At 44.2% G+C, this 20,242-nt stretch overlaps 1 protein-coding gene across 1 annotated transcript in view; it reads right to left on the bottom strand.

Moving 5' to 3' along the window:
* Positions 1–20,242, bottom strand: part of LOC142472496 (uncharacterized) — a 664,758-nt gene that overhangs the window by 409,963 nt on the left and 234,553 nt on the right. The window lies entirely within an intron of this gene.

Here is a 20,242-nt window from a genome sequence, read left to right as displayed (position 1 = left end):
TCTCCCCTACAATCTATTCAAACGCTGCTGCCAGAATCACTCTACTCTTTCCTAAATCTGTCTCAGCGTCTCCCTAGCTGAAATCCCTCTCCTGGCTTCCTATGATATCGTGCATATCTTACTCAATTCTCCTCACTTTTAAAGCTTTAAACTCTTCTGCCTCCTCCTTACATCTCAGCCCTAATTTCTCGCTATGCACCATCCCGACTCTTGCGTTCTGCTCAAGGATGGCTTCTCTCTACCCCCTTTGTATCTAAAGCCCTCTCCTGCCTAAACCTTTCTCACTGACTGCCCCCACATCTCTGGAATGCACTTCCCCCTCAATACCCGACTAGCACCCTCTCTATCCACCTTTTAAGATCCATCTTTAAGCAAGTGTGTCTTAAGAAGCATATGAGTAGCACCGTGGATAATACTATACATGATCAATAAAGCTTGGCCCCCTGCAGACGCATGCACCAGAACACCCTCCTACTGTCTGTATGTTCTTCCTACCAATTAGATTGTAAGCTCTTCAGAGCAAGGACTCCTCTTCCGAAATGATACTTTTATGATGGAATGGGACTGGGGCGCTGCCTAGATTGAATATATTAGTGATCCCTACAAATAGAGGATCTGACATTATGTGGAATAATATAACAAAGTAATTACTTTTGTCTGAAACACTTATTCCCATGACCTGTTATTTGTATTATTTGTTATTTATATGATTGTCGTGTATTACTACTCTGAAGCGCTATGTACATTAGTGGCGCTAGATACAGTTAGGAAAGAATTGGACACTGTCACAATTTTCATAATTTTGGCTCTGTACGCTACCACAATGGATTTGAAATGAAACAACCGAGATGCAATAGAAGTGCAGACTTTCAACTGTAATTTAAGGGGTTGAACAAAAATATCGTTTGAAACGTTTATGAACAGCAGCTATTTTTATTCAGTCCCCTTATTTCAGGGGCTCAAATGTAATTGGACAGATTAACACAATGATAAATAAAATGTTCATTTTTAATACTTTGTCGAGAATCCTTTGCAGGCAATGACTTGTTGAAGTCTGGAACGCATGGACATCACCAAATGTTGAGTTTCCTTCTTTGTGATGCTTTGCCAGGCCTTTACTGCAGCTGTCTTCAGTTGTTGTTTGTTCGTGGGTTTTTCTGCCTTAAGTTTTGTCTTCAGCAAATGAAATGCATGCTCGACCGGGTTGTGATCAGGTGATTGACTCGGCCATTGCAGAATATTCCACTTCTTTGCCTTAAACTGCTGGGTTGCTTTCACAGTGTTTTGGGTCATTGTCCATCTGTAAAGTGAGGTGCCGTCCAATCAACTTTGCTGAATTTGACTGAATCTGAGCAGACAATATATCCCTATACACTTCAGAATTAATCTGGCTGCTTATGTCACATCATCAATAAACACTAGTGACCCAGTGTCATTGTAAGTCATGCAAGTCCATGCCATCACACGGCCTCCACCGTGTTTTACAAATGATGTGGTATGCTTCAGATCATGAGCTGTTCCAAGCCTTCTCTATAATTTTTTCTTTTTCTGGTACACGTTGATCTTAGTTTCATCTGTCCAAAGAATGCTCTTCCAGAACTGGGCTGGCTTTTTTAGATATTGTTTGGCAAAGTCTAATCTGGCCTTTCTTTTCTTGAGGCTTATGAATGGTTTGAACCTTTGTGGTGAACCCTCTGTATTTGCTCTCAAAGTCTTCTCTGTATGGTAGATTTGGGTAATGATATGCCTACCTCCTGGAGAGTGTTCTTCACTTGGCTGCATGTTGTGAAGGGGTTTTTTCTTTACCATGGAAAGGATCCTACGATCATCCACCACTGTTGTCGTCCGTGGACGTCCAGGCCTTTTTGTGTTGCAGAGCTCACCAGTGCGTTCTTTTTTTCTCAGAATGTACCAAACTGTTTTGGCCACTCCTAATGTTCCTGCTAGCTTTCTGATGGATTTTCTTTTTTTTTTGCAGCCTAAGGATGCCCTGTTTCACTTGCTGTCACGATAGCTTGTGCAGGGTAATAATATACACAAAATCAATGGGTTGAATCGAATGCGACTAAGATATAATAAAGAGTTTATTCCTTGAAAAAGGTGAACACAGAATATACAAATAACACACAGGATATATACACTTACTTTGGGAGAATGGGCAATGAAGCAATCAGGATCTGGATTGGCAATTCATCAGGTATCATTCAGATGTTGTAACGAAGACACTGGGCATAGGGCTTACAGTCGTTTATATGGGATTTAAACCCTATTCCTTAACATTGGGTGTCAGGTATTGGTTAACAATTACCTGCACCCAATGACCCTTTGCCAGCTAACGTGGGAAGCACTTTGATACCGGCCCCCAGGTAACTGGCACATGCGCATAATTCAGTACTTTGGGTCTCATTTTCTTAACCCCACACTAAAGAACTGGTGCCTCTGAGTCTGCCAGAAGAGGATCTGGCCAGGAAAATCTTTTGCCTGCAAGTGTGATTTATAACACCTACAGAACTACTCAAGTTTTGCTTTTCCCCGCCCTAGCATATACAATCAGGGAGGGGGAGCCTTTGATCAGGGGTCTTGTTGTAGACATAGTGTCGCCCCCTGACCATTAACATACTGCAGGGGCTAGTAGGTTTCGCTGGCTTTATGCTAGGCATAAAATACAGTATATTTTCACATTGATATATGTATTAAAATAATCCGGTTGGCTGGGCTGAGCGGGCTACAAATTTCCAGATCCTCATGCCGGAGAGGATTCTACATGGTTGCCAATGTTCAGCTCGCTGGGACCCACCGGAGTTACAATAAATTACTTTAAATGCACATTTACAGAAGTTGCATTTCTCTGCCATTGAAGTCAATGGCAGAAACCCAAATTAAACAATTAACCATACTCCGTTCTGTTGCTCAGAGAGGGTCGGTATTTGCCATGCAGTCATGCCGGAACGATGACTACATGGGGGCTAAATCCCAACCCTCTGGTCCGTACAGACGGAGTTATGGACTTCAGGTTTTTACAGTTTTTAACTTGGCCGTTTACCTCGTGGCTTTTACCTCCATTGGAATCAATAGGGCCGGCGCTGCCATAGGAAATGCATGGGCCGGCACCGCCATAGGGTTCAATGGGACCTCCGCTCCTATTGGAGTCAATGGGTAACTCACACTTTTTTACTGTTAACCCTACTACGTTCGGTTGAGGGCTGAAGATTGCCATGCAGTCATGCCGGAGCAGTGACTACATGCTCTCCAAATTCCAGCCTTCTAGTCCCCACAGAACCGGAGATATGGGTTTCCACTTTCCACACTTTCTTACTTAGTGTTTGAAAGCCACGCGGCTTTTCTCCGCCATTGCGGTCAATGGTAGGACGTGACCCTTTCTCGTCGCCATTAATTGTCGGACCCAGTTGGGGTCGAGTGAGGGGTTCCTAGGGGCTAGGGGCAAAAAGAATTTTATTTCGGTTTGCCCTAGAACAAAAGTTTCCCACGCTAATTGGTGGTGAACTTGACCGAAGCCTCGTTCCCACACCAATTGTGTGATCAAAGCTCCTCATTGACATTGTATCTGGTTTTGCGGTCTGGAGGTTGGACTTGAGGAATCCCCATTGAAAGACATTACTCCATTCACTTTCAATGGGGAAGCTCTGCTCCTCTCGTGCGCCACCTGCAGGTCTTCTCAGGTATCTGTCCCAAATCAGTGAAATCTCCATAGGATTACATGGGGCTCCAATGATGACCTATGGAGATACTCCAAAATGGAGACTGAAAGGGAACAAAGGTCCATAAACATGTAGATGCAATTAACCATTTCCCTCCCGACCTGCTCCCAGTGTATGTGGTTGGTGCATACACTGTAAAGGTACAAACACCAATAATTGTACCAATATACATGTCTAGCAAATAGAACACAGTTTGCCCTGAGGCAGGGGAATAAAAATACATGAAATCCCTCAATGTGGGAATATGATAACCAAGGGACATACATAGTAGATGAGGTTGAAAAAAGACGTACGTCCATCAAGTTCAACCTATGCTAAATTTAGACAACAGATACTTTATTCTATATCTATACTTATTGATCCAGAGGAAGGCAAACAAAAAACCCCATTAAGAGGAAAAATTAATTCCTTCCTGACTCCAAGAATTGGCAGTCGGATTAATCCCTGGATCAACATCCTTCCCCTGTATACTTATTTGGTATATCCCTGTATACCTTTCCCATCTAAAAAGATGTCCAACCTTTTTTTGAACAAATCTATTGTATCTGCCATCACAGTCTCCATGGGTAATGAATTCCACATTTTAACTGCCGTTACTGTAAAGAACCCTTTCCTTTGTTGCTGGTGAAATTTCCTTTCCTCCAACCTTAAGGGATGGCCCCAAGTCCTTTGTACTGCCCGTGGGATGAATAGTTCTTTTGAAAGCTCCTTGTATTGTCCCTGAATATATTTGTATATAGTTATCATATCCCCTCTTAGATGCCTCTTTTCTAATGTAAATAAATCTAATTTAGCTAGCCTCTCCTCATAAGTTAGAATGTCCATCCCCTTTATTAATTTGGTGGCTCTTCTCTGCACTCTCTCTAGTTCCATAATGTCTTTTCTTAGGATTGGTGCCCAAAATTGTACTCCATATTCAAGGTGTGGTCTTACTAATGCTTTGTAAAGGGGCATAATTATGTTTACTTCCCTTCCATCCATTGCCCGTTTGATGCAAGATAAGATCTTGTTTGCCTTTGCAGCTACTGCATGACATTGGGCACTATTGCTAAGCCTGCTGTCTACAAGCACTCCTAAATCCTTCTCCATCAAGGATTCCCCCAATATATCTCCATTTAATTTGTAAGTCGCCTTTTTATTCTTGCATCCCAAATGTATAACCATACATTTATCTGTATTAAACCTCATTTGCCATTTACCTGCCCAAGTTTCCAGTCTCTCCAAGTCCTTCTGAAGAGAAATGACATCCTGCTCTGATTCTATGACCTTACACAATTTAGTATCATCAGCAAAGATGGAGACTTTGCTCTCGATCCCAACCTCAAGGTCATTAATAAACAAGTTAAAAAGCAGGGGTCCCAGTACCGATCCTTGAGGTACTCCACTCACGACTTTAGCCCAACCTGAAAAAGTTCCATTTATGACAATCCTCTTTTGTCTGTCCTTTAACCAGTTTTCAATCCAGGTGCATATATTATTACTGAGTCCAATTTTCTTTATTTTGTACACCAACCTCTTGTGTGAAACCGTATCAAAAGCCTTAGCAAAATCTAAGTAGACCACATCAACTGCATTACCCTGGTTTAAATTCCTACTTACCTCCTCAAAGAAACAAATAAGGTTAGTTTGGCAAGATCTATCCTTCATAAATCCATGCTGACTATTACAAATAATTTTGTTTTCCATTAGGTATTCCTGAATATTATCCCGTATTAAACCTTCAAGTAGTTTCCCTACTATTGAATATACAGTAAAGGTGATTTGGTGCTCAAGCATGGAATCCCATTATTCTGAGTATATGAGGGGGACACTTCTGGGACATGAGATATAAAACCTTTAAAGAGCTCCAGTTGCCCTGAAGGCAGGGGTAAATGCACAAAGACACCCCCCCTAACCTCATTGGGCTGGCCCCAGGTAAGTACTCACAATTGTGTCACCAGTAGTCCTTCTCAATCTGCGTGCAGTTGCCAGTAGGGAGAAATCCAGTTGCACCAACCCATATTGCACTGGATTTCTCCCTACTATTGAAGTCAGGCTTACAGGTCTGTAATTCCCCGGGTGTGATCTAGCTCCCTTTTTAAATATAGGCACCACATCTGCTTTACGCCAATCTTGTGGTACTGAGCCTGTGGAAATGGAGTCCTTGAATATTAAATATAATGGTTTTGCTATTAATGAGCTTAACTCATTGAAAACTCTTGGATGTATGCCATCGGGGCCAGGTGCCTTATTTACTTAAATTTTTTCAAGTCGCTTATGAACTTCTTCCTCAGTTAACCAATTGGTCATTAATATGGAGGTTGTGGCTTCCTCCTGTGGCGCTACTATTGAACTTGATTCTTCCCTGGTAAACACAGAGGCAAATAATTTGTTTAATACCTCTGCTTTTTCCTTATCTCCAATAATCTGCCTACCCATCTCACACTGAAAGGGTCCTATATTTTCTTTTCTCGTTTTTTTGGTTGTGAAGCAGGGGAACATATGTGTTATAGGTACATTTCTGGTTAACCCCTCACTTCAGACAGTTGAAGGGGGTACCTAATGGTGATGACCCCTTTATTACTCGCTTGGCACCCCTCCCCTGTCACACTTGCATTGAGAGCTCCTTTGACCGCGTGTTGTGGGTTCACAGCAAAAGCTTCCAAATGCGAATGCCGCACCTGGAATCGACTCCAGAACTTTTACCTGCTTAATTGATGATGAAATAACGAAGGAATAGCCCACACCTGTCCATGAAACAGCTTTTGAGTCAATTGTCCAATTACTTTTGGTCCCTTGAAAAAGAGGGGGGCTACATATTAAAGACATGTAATTCCTAATGAGACTACATCACACTCGGTCTCATTTATGGACATGGAAAATGGATCCAATAATTCACAACGTGGGAATACTGATCATCCCAGAGATGAGAGGCGTCCATCAGACGGTTCCATGACCCGGGGGGAACCTACAGCTGCGAAACAGAGTGACACTTACCAAACTGACCAACAGTCAAAAAACTATCTTATGTTCAGGAGAGACGAAAGAGGACAAGGAGGGGGGGGAAGAAAAAGAATTATTAACTTGTACTAATAATGTAATTAACATCTCTGGTATAGAGTTGTCGCCTGCTGAGACCTCACTCCTTAACAAAGGATTAAAATATGCTCCCACTATGGACATCGATCTCTTTGGTGTAGTGGTCGATGTCCATAAGTTTGTGCGTAAACTTACTTTAAGAAAATTCTTCCATCACTCGAATAGTGGTGGTGGGCCTCAGACGGTGACAACTCCAGGTGAAGTACCTTGTGAGGCACCTAATTTAACCATTTGTAAAACAACTAACCCTTCTTTCTTACCATCCTCCTCCCCTAATATAGGAACTCCTGACTCTTTCAGAGATGATTGTATACTTAGGGATATGGAAGATCTTTTTTTAGAAGGTAACACCTTAGAAGACACACAAACACACATTCTAGGAGATTGGGAATCAAAACTCAGGGAGAAATCTGTCTTTTACCCCACTTTTGCTAAAGGTCCATATCTGAATATGTTTGAGAACCTTGTGGTCCGTGATCTCAGATTGCTAGCTCAGGGTTTTTCCTTTTCCCCTTCAAGGTACGACAACCTTAACAAGGAGGAGAGAATTGCTATTAAGTCACTGCAAGAGAATCCTATGCTAGTAATAAAGAATGCTGATAAGGGGGGTGCTGTGGTGGTGCAGAGTAGGACTGACTACTTCAAGGAGGCATTTCGCCAACTTGGAGATGTGTCCTCCTATTCTGTACTACCACGGGACCCCACGGACTGTTTTTTGAGGGAACTCCTCGAGCTTGTGGATCTGGGGACAGCCACACATGTTTTGACTAAAAATGAACCAGACTTCATTATCAATCGCCATCCTATCATTCCCATATATCACCATCTCCCAAAGATCCATAAGACTTTGGTCGACCCCCCTGGTCGGCCAATAGTCTCTAGTATTGGATCTTTGGGAGATGGCTTGTCTCAATATGTGAATGCATATTTGCAACCTTTTGTTAGAAATTTGCCCTCCTTTGTTTTGGACTCAGGGGACCTGCTGACTAAATTACAACATATTAGTTGGAATCAGGATTACCTGTGGGTTACTATGGATGTAGTCTCCCTGTACTCGATCATTCAACATGATCTGGGCATGACGGCTGTCCGCCATTTTATAGAATGTCCAGGTAGCTCAATACTTACAACCACATTCATAATGGAATCAATACTTTTTTTACTCACGCACAATTATTTTCTTTTTGATCACAAATTTTATTTGCAACTTCGGGGGACGGCAATGGGGACAAGTTTTGCCCCCTCCTTATGCCAACCTCTTTATGGGGTGGTGGGAGAACAATTTTATCTTTGGTAGCACAAACCCTTATAGGCACAATATTATTTTTTATAAGCGTTTTATTGACTATCTTATTTTCATTTGGCACGGGAACACTGACACTTTATTAGAATTTATAGAATATTTAAATAATAACACTTTTGATATTCAACTCTCTATTAATTACCATACCCATCACATTAGCTACCTGGACATTCTATTTTACATTGACATCAATCAAAAAATACAATCCGACATTTATAAGAAACCAAATTCTCGGAATTCATTTCTTAGAGCGGACAGCTGCCACCCCAGATCTGTGATCAAGGGAATACCCAAAGGTCAGTACCTCAGACTGAGGCGGAACTGCTCAACTCTTGACAGTTTCGTGACTCAATCTGAGGAGCTGACAAACAAATTTATTGAGAGAGGATATGATCAGGAGACCCTCCAGACTACACTACAGGAGGTCAAGGGAATTGAACGAGCAACAGTAATGCCGTCTGTGTCCAGAATGAGGAGGGGGGGCGTACACACTGAAACAAAAAGAGACAATAAAGAGGACGGAACATGTCCGTTGTTTATTTCACAATATAGCAAATCAAGCAGTCAAGTAAACAAAATTGTGAATAAACACTGGGAACTATTACGGATGGATCCAATTCTTAAGGAATATACAGACAAGGGTCCTTAATTTGTATATAGAAGAGCCAAGACATTAGCTACATTTTTATCTCCAAGTGTAGTATCAACACCAGTTAAGAGCTCAGATCATTTTGTGATCAAAGGATCCTTTAGATGCAATCATTGTAACATGTGTCAGTTCATGAAACCCGCACGGCATATCTTCTCCCACAGTCCACACAAACGCCACACTATACACAATTTCATTAATTGTAATACTACATTTGTAGTGTATCTCATCACCTGTGGCTGTGGGAAGAGATATGTCGGCAGGACCACAAGGGCATTAAAAATAAGGATGCAAGAACATTGCAGGCTGATACGTAAAAAGGATATGGAACACCCTGTCTCCAAACATTTTTCGGAATGTGGGCAGGGAGGCATCAGTAACTTCTCATTTGTAGGCATTGAGAAGATAATCAGAAAATAAAGAGGGGGTAACACTGTGAAAACATTAGATTGTAGAGAATCCTACTGGATATTTACATTAAGAACAAGGTTCCCTGATGGAATGAATGTAGAATGGAATATTAACCATTTTCTTAAATGAGTATTATTTGTTTTGGAAAACCAATATATACAGTATACTATACCTTAATCCACAAATTAATTTTAAAAATATGACTAAAAACCTTGTATTGGGATTTATTAATACCCCTATATAATACATAGTATGACCAAAATAAATTAATACACATTTCCATGAAGATATATCCATACTCTGTCCTAACTATTTAAGTTATAGTAATAGTTACAATCAGTGTTTTGGATTTTTTGAGAAAACTCAATCTGAAGCACTATAAGACTAATTTCTAATATAGCCTCCACTTTTTGTCTTATGATTAAAACTACTTATGTCTGATGTATAATACCATTTATAAAAAGTTTTCATAGTCCGGTTAAGGTGTTCAAAATTAGAATGTATACGTGTATAAAACTCCACATTAAACAGAAATGTTTGGAAGAATAAACCTATATGATTACTATCTTCATCCAGCGGGGCATGCAATTTGTTGTTACTTAATTAAGGCACAAGACACATTTGTTGCTTTTTTAAAATGTTTTTATTGTTTGATTTTATCATTTAATATTTTTGATAAATACAATTTTTAATAATAAATTGTCTTGTTATGTTTTTTCTTTTCCTTAAATATGTATTATATATTCTTTTGTTTACCATAAGTATTTATGTTTGTTTTTGTATGCATTTATATATTCATATTTTGCCTATTGGTAATTTTCTTTATAGTACAGCTTACTGCCTCACATCCCCCAGCCCAATCAATATCAGTCCTCATTATTTTTTTTTTTTCATATCACTACAACTTTAATACCCTGTTGTATGGCAGGGATATAATTCATTTATTTATTTAATAACATGGGGAAGCCTCAGCGCTTGCGCGGGACATGGAGGAGGGGGCGTCACCCTGAATCAGTCAGAGGCGTGCCTGTGCATGTGGAACCGCCCGGAGGGGCGTGTGTCTCCTGTATGACACGGCTGACAGTAGCAGTGTGATCCCTGGCACTCTGGCGTCGTGCGCATGCGCGGGGATTAGTTATACCATAGAGATGATCATAGAGTATTCTGGCGCCGCGCGCATGCGCGAAGACTACGATTTTCATTGGCTAAGACACATTTTATGACGTCACGATTTGGCGCGAAATCAGGCAGTCAGCTGTATTTAAATTGTTGCTTTTAACACACACAGCACTTCTTGATGAAGTTCCTTTGAACGAAACGCGTTGAAGGTTTGCTGTTGTCCCACACCATGAATTGTTAAATAAAGGACTATTTTTCTGCAAGACCTGTTCCTCCTTACTGCTGTGCGCTGCACACCCTGGCTTTGGATGTAATTCCTAAACCCTTTTTTTTTTTTTTGCACACTGCACACACTGCACACACACTGCTCATTGCACACTGACACACACTGCACACTGACACACACTGCACACTGCACACACACTGCTCACACTGCACACACTGACACACACTGCTCACACTGACACACACTGTGTCACTGTGAGCTGGGGATCCAGGCTGGCGAGCTCAGTGTGAGATGGGGATCCAGGCTGGCCAGCTCAGTGTGAGATGGGGGATCCAGGCTTGTGAGCTCAGTGTGAGCTGGGGATCCAGGCTGGCGAGCTCAGTGTGAGCTAGGGATCCAGGCTGGCCCATCTTCCGTTCTTCTTTTATCTTCATCATTGTGGCAGTATTGCCCCAAAGTAGGTGGCACGGGTGTAAGTTGGGCAGAAGCAGAGTTTGCCCATGGTGATATTTAGGGGGGAGGGGGGTCTTATTGATGATTTTTATCCCCCAACTTCAGTTCTGTCATCACATTCGTAAGTGATCTCAGTGATAATTACAGCCAGGTTAATTGGTTAAATACAGTTTAATTAACGTCTGTGGAATGGTCCCCAGCACGCAGTGTTTCATTGGTAAATTTCAATCTGGGTAAATGTGCTTCTCGCCTCCGCACCCACTTTCACTCCCACGATCAATATGGAGAAACTAAAGCCAAACAAGAAAGGGGATAAGTGGAGAGATATGTATACAGGATACAATGCAATACGAAAACTCCCATATAACACAATGGGCTGCAGTCGCGGGTCTCTTATTGACTCAACATGCAGGGTTTCCGGTGCTGAATTTGAAGGCCTCGGTGAATGAGTGAATGTCCTTGTAGGATTTCCCACTTCAAGGCCTTTCCTTTCCTACAGGCATTCTCCCTCTCTCCCCCCCTTCCTCTCCCCCCCCTTCCTCTCCCCCCCCTTCCTCTCCCCCCCTTCCTCTCCCCCCCCCTTCCTCTCCCCCTCTTCCTCTCCCCCCCTTCCTCTCTCCCCCCTCATTGGGAGGCTCTTGAAGTAAATTAAACCACGCTGAATTTCCAATCTGTTAAAGGCAGCCACATCTTGGATTAAAGCAGGGTTGCATTTTTGTTAGTTTGGTTCCATTCTTTACAGAACGTTGTTCTAGGTCCGATACTGACGGATTGTACCTAGCTGCACGAGGACAGTCCACAATTAGTTGGAGATAACTGTACCAAAGCATTGAAGAGGCTGGGCCGATGAAAACCTGCTGAATTTACCACACGTCGGGGCCTGAGTATGCTGCGTATATTGTCAGAGCTCTGTACAGGATCAGCGCTGATTCTCCGGAGCTTTGGCTGTGAAATCTTTGCATAGAGTTGCGTTTCTGTGATCATTTCCCCGGAGAGCCCAGGTTACACAAGTCTGAACCATCCGCAGCTCTCACCGCAAATTGTCACATCTGGGCTCAGCTGTTTCTACTTTAAATATAACCAAGGAGGGGCCCTTATGTGTAGGTGAGCCGTGGACATTGTGTATTTCAGCAGTGCTCCATCTATACAGAGTAAGCTTATCACACAGTCACAAGGATATATATCACGCAACATTTCAACAGGATCACATCGTGTACACACACACACACACACACACACACACACACACACACACACACACACACACACACACACACACACACACACACACACTCTCTCTCTCGCCTCTCTCTCAGGCCTCTCTCTCTCTCTCAGGCCTCTCTCTCTCTCTCTCTCTCTCTCAGGCCTCTCTCTCTCTCTCAGGCCTCTCTCTCTCTCTCAGGCCTCTCTCTCTCTCTCTCTCTCTCTCAGGCCTCTCTCTCTCTCAGGCCTCTCTCTCTCTCTCTCAGGCCTCTCTCTCTCTCTCTCAGGCCTCTCTCTCTCTATCTCTCAGGCCTCTCTCTCTCTCAGGCCTCTCTCTCTCTCTCTCTCAGGCCTCTCTCTCTCTCAGGCCTCTCTCTCTCTCTCTCAGGCCTCTCTCTCTCTCTCAGGCCTCTCTCTCAGGCCTCTCTCTCTCTCTCTCTCTCTCAGGCCTCTCTCTCTCTCTCTCTCAGGCCTCTCTCTCTCTCTCTCAGGCCTCTCTCTCTCTCTCTCTCAGGCCTCTCTCTCTCAGGCCTCTCTCCCTCTCTCTCTCTCTCAGGCCTCTCTCTCTCTCTCTCAGGCCTCTCTCTCTCTCTCTCTCTCAGGCCTCTCTCTCTCTCTCTCTCAGGCCTCTCTCTCTCTCTCTCTCAGGCCTCTCTCTCTCTCTCTCAGGCCTCTCTCTCTCTCTCTCTCTCAGGCCTCTCTCTCTCTCTCTCAGGCCTCTCTCTCTCTCTCAGGCCTCTCTCTCTCTCTCTGGCCTCTCTCCCTCTCTCCGGCCTCTCTCCCTCTCTCCGGCCTCTCTCCCTCTCTCCGGCCTCTCTCCCTCTCTCCGGCCTCTCTCCGGCCTCTCTCCCTCTCTCAGGCCTCTCTCCCTCTCTCCAAGAAAAAAAAACACATGGCTGCCGGGGGCTGAGAGGGAGGAGGGATGAATCGTGCCATTTTTTTTTAAACATTTTATTTATTTAATTAACTGGCGCCCGTCATTGCGGGCCCCACAGAGAGGCCAGACGGGCCCGCATCTTGTGCAGGCCTCTTCCTTCCTTCCCTCCTCACTCCCTCCCTCCCGATCAGGCGCGCGGCGGCCATTTTTTTAAAAAATTAGCGCAACCCCGTTACTAACGCGGTGGTCTCGGGGTGGACCCCGAGGACCGCGTTATAACGGGGTTTAGCTGTATTCATTATTTACCTGTAACTTTAATTTATTTTGGTACACAGCCAAAAGAACAAAACTTGTGTCAGTGTCCAATTATTTCCAGACCTAACTATAAATAAAGACATGCATACAAGCGGGCGCCCTGCACCTAGGAAAGCCTAGATTTTTTTTTTTTCCCAGACCCCCAGTGAGTGTATTTTTAACTGTTCCTTGTGTATTTCTTCTTGTACGTGGGTTTACCAAAATAAACACAATTTGTTTTCACTATCTTGTTCTGCCTAATGAATGATCCCGGTAATATACAAATGGTGTGTAAAAAGTAGCTGGTCTCCCGTGACACAGAGATTCTTAAATCACATAAAACATTTCTACACATGCCTGTCTTCAGACTGATTTATCTTATCTTTGCAGAGGCAGCTAATACTTTTCCAATATAATTTCTAACTTAAGCTTGTCACGGTAGCTTGCGACAGGTTGTAATTTACACCAAAACTATATATAAATATATATATATACCTGGGTTTGAACTGGGACGAGACTTAGATATGATAAAATATAATTTATTCCTTGATAAAGGTGAACACAACAGATTATACAATAACAGCAAAATATAGACACTTACTTAAAGATTATGGCAAGAAAACCATCAGGATTACAGACTGGCCACTTCTCCCATATTTCAGTTGACATCACAGCAAAACAGGCAGGACACATGCATGGCATTTCTTCTCAGCAATAAAGATGGTATAGCACAACAGGCCTGATGACATGCAGGCATGAAGATCATTTGCATGAAGAACAATGAAGAACCATGAAGAACTTTGCATGAACAACATGGATAAAAGGGTGGCTTTGACTTATATATAATTTTAACCCTTGTATCCGAGCTTAAGGCGCCGTGCCGTCTAGTAAAATCCCCTTTGAAGCTTTTGAAGCTGACTTTGGGCTTCCAGAGTCCAGTGTGAAAAGTTACACTTACTCTGGTTAATTCCTTTTGTCCGTTGGGCCAAGCATAAGCAATTAGCCACTTAGCCTTTGATGACCAGGCTTGTAAATTATGGCATTCCTGCTCATTATCATAGCAGGGGGTTGCAGTTTCTCAGAACTCAACCAAAATTTCATATTTACTGCAAATCACCTCATAACTTGAGTTCAGTAATACATACAGTCAGGTGAGATATATTAATACAGTCCGTCCCACCTGACGCTCGCAGAGAGACCAAACATTACAATGTAATATGAAAATTAATAGAGATATTAATATCTGGCAGCCACTAAGGGCCAGATATTAAGTGTTTGTAACGGTTGGTGGTGGGGAAGTCCCACGAATACAAATATGTAGGTCTTAGCCTGTTCAGCCAAGGACATCTCATAGTATTCTTATATTTAATAAGGTTACTCATGTTGATATCCTGCTTGGGGAAGCTCCACCCTGGCCCCATCAATAAAACCTTTTGAAGTAGGCTTGTAGCTTCTCGCATAAACAATTAGGTCATTACCTGTTGATCACTAGGTGTCACACCTCTCTGTTGATATACACTTCCAGTGAGGAAGCTTGCATATCAAACGTGAATAGACTCATATGAGGCACCATTTGGTCCTGGCACGCATTACAAAGGCAGGCAGAGGTTATTAGCATTTGGGCCTGTACATTTTAAAACACTGCAGAAAAGCATTTTATCAAAAATATATGTTCCTCTTATGACAAAGTTATATTTTTAATATGTGTGTACTTGGGGGGTGACCCGGAGGCTGTACCCCCAAGGCTCAGGGTCCTGGCTTACTCCGTTACCAAATTACCAGTTTTCAGGTAACTGTTTATTCAGCACTGCATATAAGATTAACCCCTTAAGTCCCAGTGGGTGGGTTATGCAGACACTGACCGAGCAACAATACATTTTACACAGGGGAATAAGCATTTTCATGTTATAACAAGGGTTAAATCACATTTCTGGACCTCAGCCCAGTTAACCCCTTGTCTCCCTGGCGAGGTTAGAGGGGGGCCCTTGGGGAGTAACCCCGTTAATCCCGGGCCAAACCCTCACTATCGTCACAAATATTACTTATTTAAACTAGTTAAATGCTGAATGTATATGTATATAGACAATATAACATCTTTATTGTTCAGGTTTGAAATCGTCCTATCTTCAGGCTAGAATATGTGGCTTCATTTGCTGTGCTATAATTTCTGCTGCCTGATGAGAAGCAATTTGATCTTTATCAGACACGTCTCTTTTTTGGAAAAAGCTCGCTTGTTCCAATTGCAGTCCCACTAACCTTTTGAAATAGTTCAAGCCTTTTCCCTTGCGATGTGCATATTTAGTGTTTTAAATGTCTTTTCAATATGCTAGGAACCATGGCTTTGTTCAAAAGTTTATCACTAGACACTGGGTTATGTGAGTGCAGTATCAAAGGATATACAAGGCTAAGGTTCTCATATTCACCACCGTAGTACACGACCTTCTGCCGTAGTGCCAGTACGCGAGGGGCAGCCGGTTGGATGTGATGCCTGTGGAGCGCTTTAGCCACCGATACAGTTCTGTGGCTAACTAAATGCTTTTATTTGTGTGAGCTTTCAAGATACACTGATCTCTTCTTCCGGCGATGTTACATTGAATAAAGCAGGCAAGGGTTTTACTTAAACCGTGCATCTTGGAATGTTGTCTATGACTGAAACCTATCCCTCCCCCCTGTGTAGTATGCTATTTATGTCTTGAGGTGTTAAAATTGTGTGTGTGTATATGTATATATATACACACACACACCCCTATCTAATCACACACACCACACACCACTACATACACACCATACCGTCTGGAGTATGCTGTGGAGCAATAGAGGAGCTCACTGTACCAAGTGATTTGAGCACCCATTACCAGCTATATCCACTAGCAGATGAGTACTCTTCAGAGCCCCTGTTATACAGTTCTGTGGTCCAAGTGTTATTAACACAGCATCCACCTGTCCACACGTAGCATCTTTACAGATTCTCAATCAAATTTGTTTTTACTCCCTATGTGAGTACCTGTCTTACAGACTACTTGTAACGCATAGCTCACCACAAATGAAGCGCGACCGCGGTGCTGTTAGGGGATTGGATAACGCTGACTCACAGCAACGCGGGCGCGCCTAGGATGTAGAGAATGGTTTAGGTACTTGCCCAGTTCAGGAGTGGGGAGTTTTGGATTGTTGTAGTTCGTAGCCAGGTTCAGGATTGGAGAATGTTGAATCGTTGGAGTACTTAGCAGAGGTCAGGACTGGAGACTGGAGAATCGTCGTAGAAACCGAATCAGGAGTAGAGAGAAGCGGTGTCCGAGGAGCTAGCAGGGTTCAGGCAACAAGTGGTTAATAGCATGCAAGGCAAGGCAGGATAAGCAACAAGGATGTGGCTAGGCACGGCGTCACAATGATTATGCTCAGCGATAACTGACTGCAGAGTGAAGGTATATAAAGGATGAGCCTCCAATAGCCAGGTAGGGCGGAACCAGGAAGTGTAATTCGATTGGCTGCTGGTGCACACAGGTGTGCTCTATGATTCAGCCTAATCAGGGTTGAGGGTGGAACTGCTCGCGCGCTGTCCTGTGCGCGTCACGGAAGCCAGGGGGCGGAGTTTAGGTTGCGCGTCTGAGACGTCTGAGTATTTCCCCCCCCCACCTCCGTTTTGCCCCCCACCTCCGTTTTGCCCCTCCCCCCAGCTCTGTTTTTGACCCCCCCAACACACACACACGGTGACACACAGTGACACAGACACACAGTGACACTGTGTCTGTGTGTGTGTGTGTGTCTGTCTGTGTCTGTCTGTGTCTGTCTGTGTCTGTCTGCGTCTGTCTGCGTCTGTCTGCGTCTGTCTGCGTCTGTGCGCGTCTGTGTCTGTGCGTGTCTGTGTGTCTACGCGCGTCTGTGTGTCTGTGTGTGTCTAGGCGCGCGTGTGTCTGTGTCTAGGCGCGCATGTGTCTGTGTGTGTCTGTGTCTACGCGCGTGTGTGTCTACGCGCGTGTGTGTGTCTACGTCTGTCTACGTCTGTGTGTGTCTACGTCGGTCTACGTCTGTGTCTACGTCAGTGTGTGTACGCGCGTGTGTGTGTATACGCGCGCGCGCGTGTGTCTGCGCGCGCGTGTGTCTGCGCGCGCGTGTGTCTACGCGCGTGCGCGTGTGTCTACGCGCGCGCGTGTGTGTCTACGCGCGCGTCTGTGTGTCTACGCGCGCGTCTGTGTCTACGCGCGCGTCTGTGTCTACGCGCGTGTCTGTGTCTACGCGCGTGTCTGTGTCTACGCGCGTGTGTGTGTCTACGCGCGTGTGTCTGTGTCTACGCGCGTGTGTCTGTGTCAACGCGCGTGTGTCTGTGTCTACGCGTCTGTGTCTACGCGCGTGTGTGTGTGTGTCTACGCGCGTGTGTGTGTCTACGCGCGTGCGTGTGTGTCTACGCGTGTGTGTGTGTGTCTACGCGCGTGTGTGTGTCTACGCGCGTGTGTGTGTGTATACGTGTGTGTGTGTCTACGTGTGTGTCTACGTGTGTGTGTGTCTACGTGTGTGTGTGTGTGTGTCTACGTGTGTCTGTGTGTGTCTACATGTGTGTGTGTGTTTGTGTGCGTATGTCTACGTGTGTGTGTGTCTACGTGTGTGTGTCTGTGTGTGTCTGTGCGTGTCTGTGCGTGTGTCTACGTGTGTGCGTGTGTCTACGTGTGTGCGTGTGTCTACGTGTGTGCGTGTGTCTACGTGTGTGCGTGTGTCTACGTGTGTGTGTGCGTGTGTCTACGTGTGTGTGTGCGTGTGTCTATGTGTGTCTGTGTGTGTCTACGTGTGTCTACGTGTGTGTGTCTACGTGTGTGTGTCTACGTGTGTGTGTCTGTGCGTGTCTGTGTGTGCGTGTGTGCGTGTGTCTACGTGTGTGCGTGTGTCTACGTGTGTGTGTGCGTGTGTCTATGTGTGTGTGCGTGTGTCTACGTGTGTCTATGTGTGTGTGTGTCTACGTGTGTCTGTGTGTGTGTCTACGTATGTCTGTGTGTGTGTGCGTGTATCTACGTGTGTGCGTGTATCTACGTGTGTGTGTGTGTCTACGTGTGTCTACGTGTGTCTGTGTGTCTGTGTGTGTCTGTGTGTGTCTGTGTGCGTGTGTGCGTGTGTCTACGTGTGTGTGTGTGTGTGTGTGTGTGTGTGTGTGTGTGTGTGTGTGTGTGTGTGTGTGTGTGTGTGTGTGTGTGATGTGTCTACGTGTGTGTGTGTCTATGTGTGTTTGTGTGTGTGTGTCTGTGTGTGTGTGTGTCTGTGTGTCTGTGTGTGTCTACGTGTGTGTGTGAGTGTCTACGTGTGTGTGTGTGTCTACGTGTGTGTCTTTCTACGTGTGTGTGTGTCTACGTGTGTGTGTCTACGTGTGTGTGTGTCTACGTGTGTGTGTGTGTCTGTGTGTGTGTGTGTGTATATGTGTGTGTGTTTGAGGAGGGACGGGCAGAGGGATGAGGCCGTAGAGGAGGGAATGTGTGTAGGGAGAACTGCCTTCCTTACAGCATACAGCCGGCGGCAGCTCCCTCGTGCAGGCCGGGGGAGTCGCACCCCAGCTGCACGGAGAGCACAGAGGGCATGTGGAGGGAGAGAGGGGGGGGAGCTGCACGGAGAGCTGAGCCCGGAGAGCAGCAGAGGGCATGTAGGGGGTCCCTCCTGCAGGTGAGGCCGAGGAGCGGGCGCCGCTGCTCGTGGGTAGTGGTGTCAGTGGCTGGTGAGTGTGACCAATGAGAGGTGTGCGGGGGCGGGCCAAGGGAGCCATCTCATTGGTCTGAGGCGGAGTGACGGGCCAAAGGTCCAATGTGATTGCCCCGAGACACAAGACGGACAGACAAACATACAACGGTTTGAAAAATATAGATACTACCTATTACGGATTTACATCCTGGGCAACGCCGGGTATTTCAGCTATTATATAAATATATATATATATATATATATATATATATATATATATATATATATATATATATATATATACACTGAGCAAGAGACCACAGAGTCTCCACTAGTGCCCTAACCACAAAAACCAAATAGATTCAATATAGTACCATATGTTGTTCTTAGATAAGAAATGAGAGCATGATGTTCAAATATAAGCATGTGAGCATATTAGTGCTGGTAATTATCTTGATGGTGATATCAGTAACTACTGAATCCCTATAACACAAGTGAACGCATATTTGCACAGCACATAGTTGTTTAAACTTCTCAGTCCTGATGGCAATCCTAAGCCTAATGTAACAGTCCAAGAAGCCAAAATGATAAATAGGTCATTGTAGTACAAAATGGTACTCACCGAGTGTCACCATCAGATAAGCTCCAAGTCGCGTGCATCTCCTGCAGAGGTAAGTAACATGAAGGGTTCCTTGTTGCTTTGTCAAAGCGCTGCAAAAGCGCAAAACGCGTTAGAGGATCACTTTGCCCTCACTTGTATGTCCCTGTGTATCTTATTAATGGATTAGAACCTTGATTTTACGGCACTTCATTTGTTGGTCCCCACTTTTTGCTGTGGTGCTCTTCTGGTTCCCTACTTCCAGCCGGATCAACAAGGAACCCTTCGTGTGTGTGTGTGTGTGTGTGTGTTTTATCTGCTTTTTTAATTCACACTATAGCACTGTACAGTTTTACTATGTTGCACTAAGAGGGCGTTGCTATTCTTATAGCTGTTGTTCTCGGACTCTTTATACTGTGGTTTTGTATACTAGATGGTTGTGTTTATAACATAATCCTGAACCATGAATGTATTTTGCAGTGTTTGAAATTAAGTTCCTGTTTGAGGATGGACCAGATGTGCGTCTTGGTGTTCCTGTGTTCTCTGTCTCCTATGGGGTTGTTTTGTGTTAATAATTTTAGGTTTGAAAGCTTATACTAAATGTTGTATATTTCTCCCAGAAAACAGATTATACTAATTACACTTCTCTTTCCTACC

Source organism: Ascaphus truei, chromosome 22 (genome assembly GCF_040206685.1).
Source record: "Ascaphus truei isolate aAscTru1 chromosome 22, aAscTru1.hap1, whole genome shotgun sequence".
In the NCBI taxonomy this organism is placed as follows: domain Eukaryota; kingdom Metazoa; phylum Chordata; class Amphibia; order Anura; family Ascaphidae; genus Ascaphus; species Ascaphus truei.
This window is presented reverse-complemented; position numbering and strand designations above follow the sequence as displayed.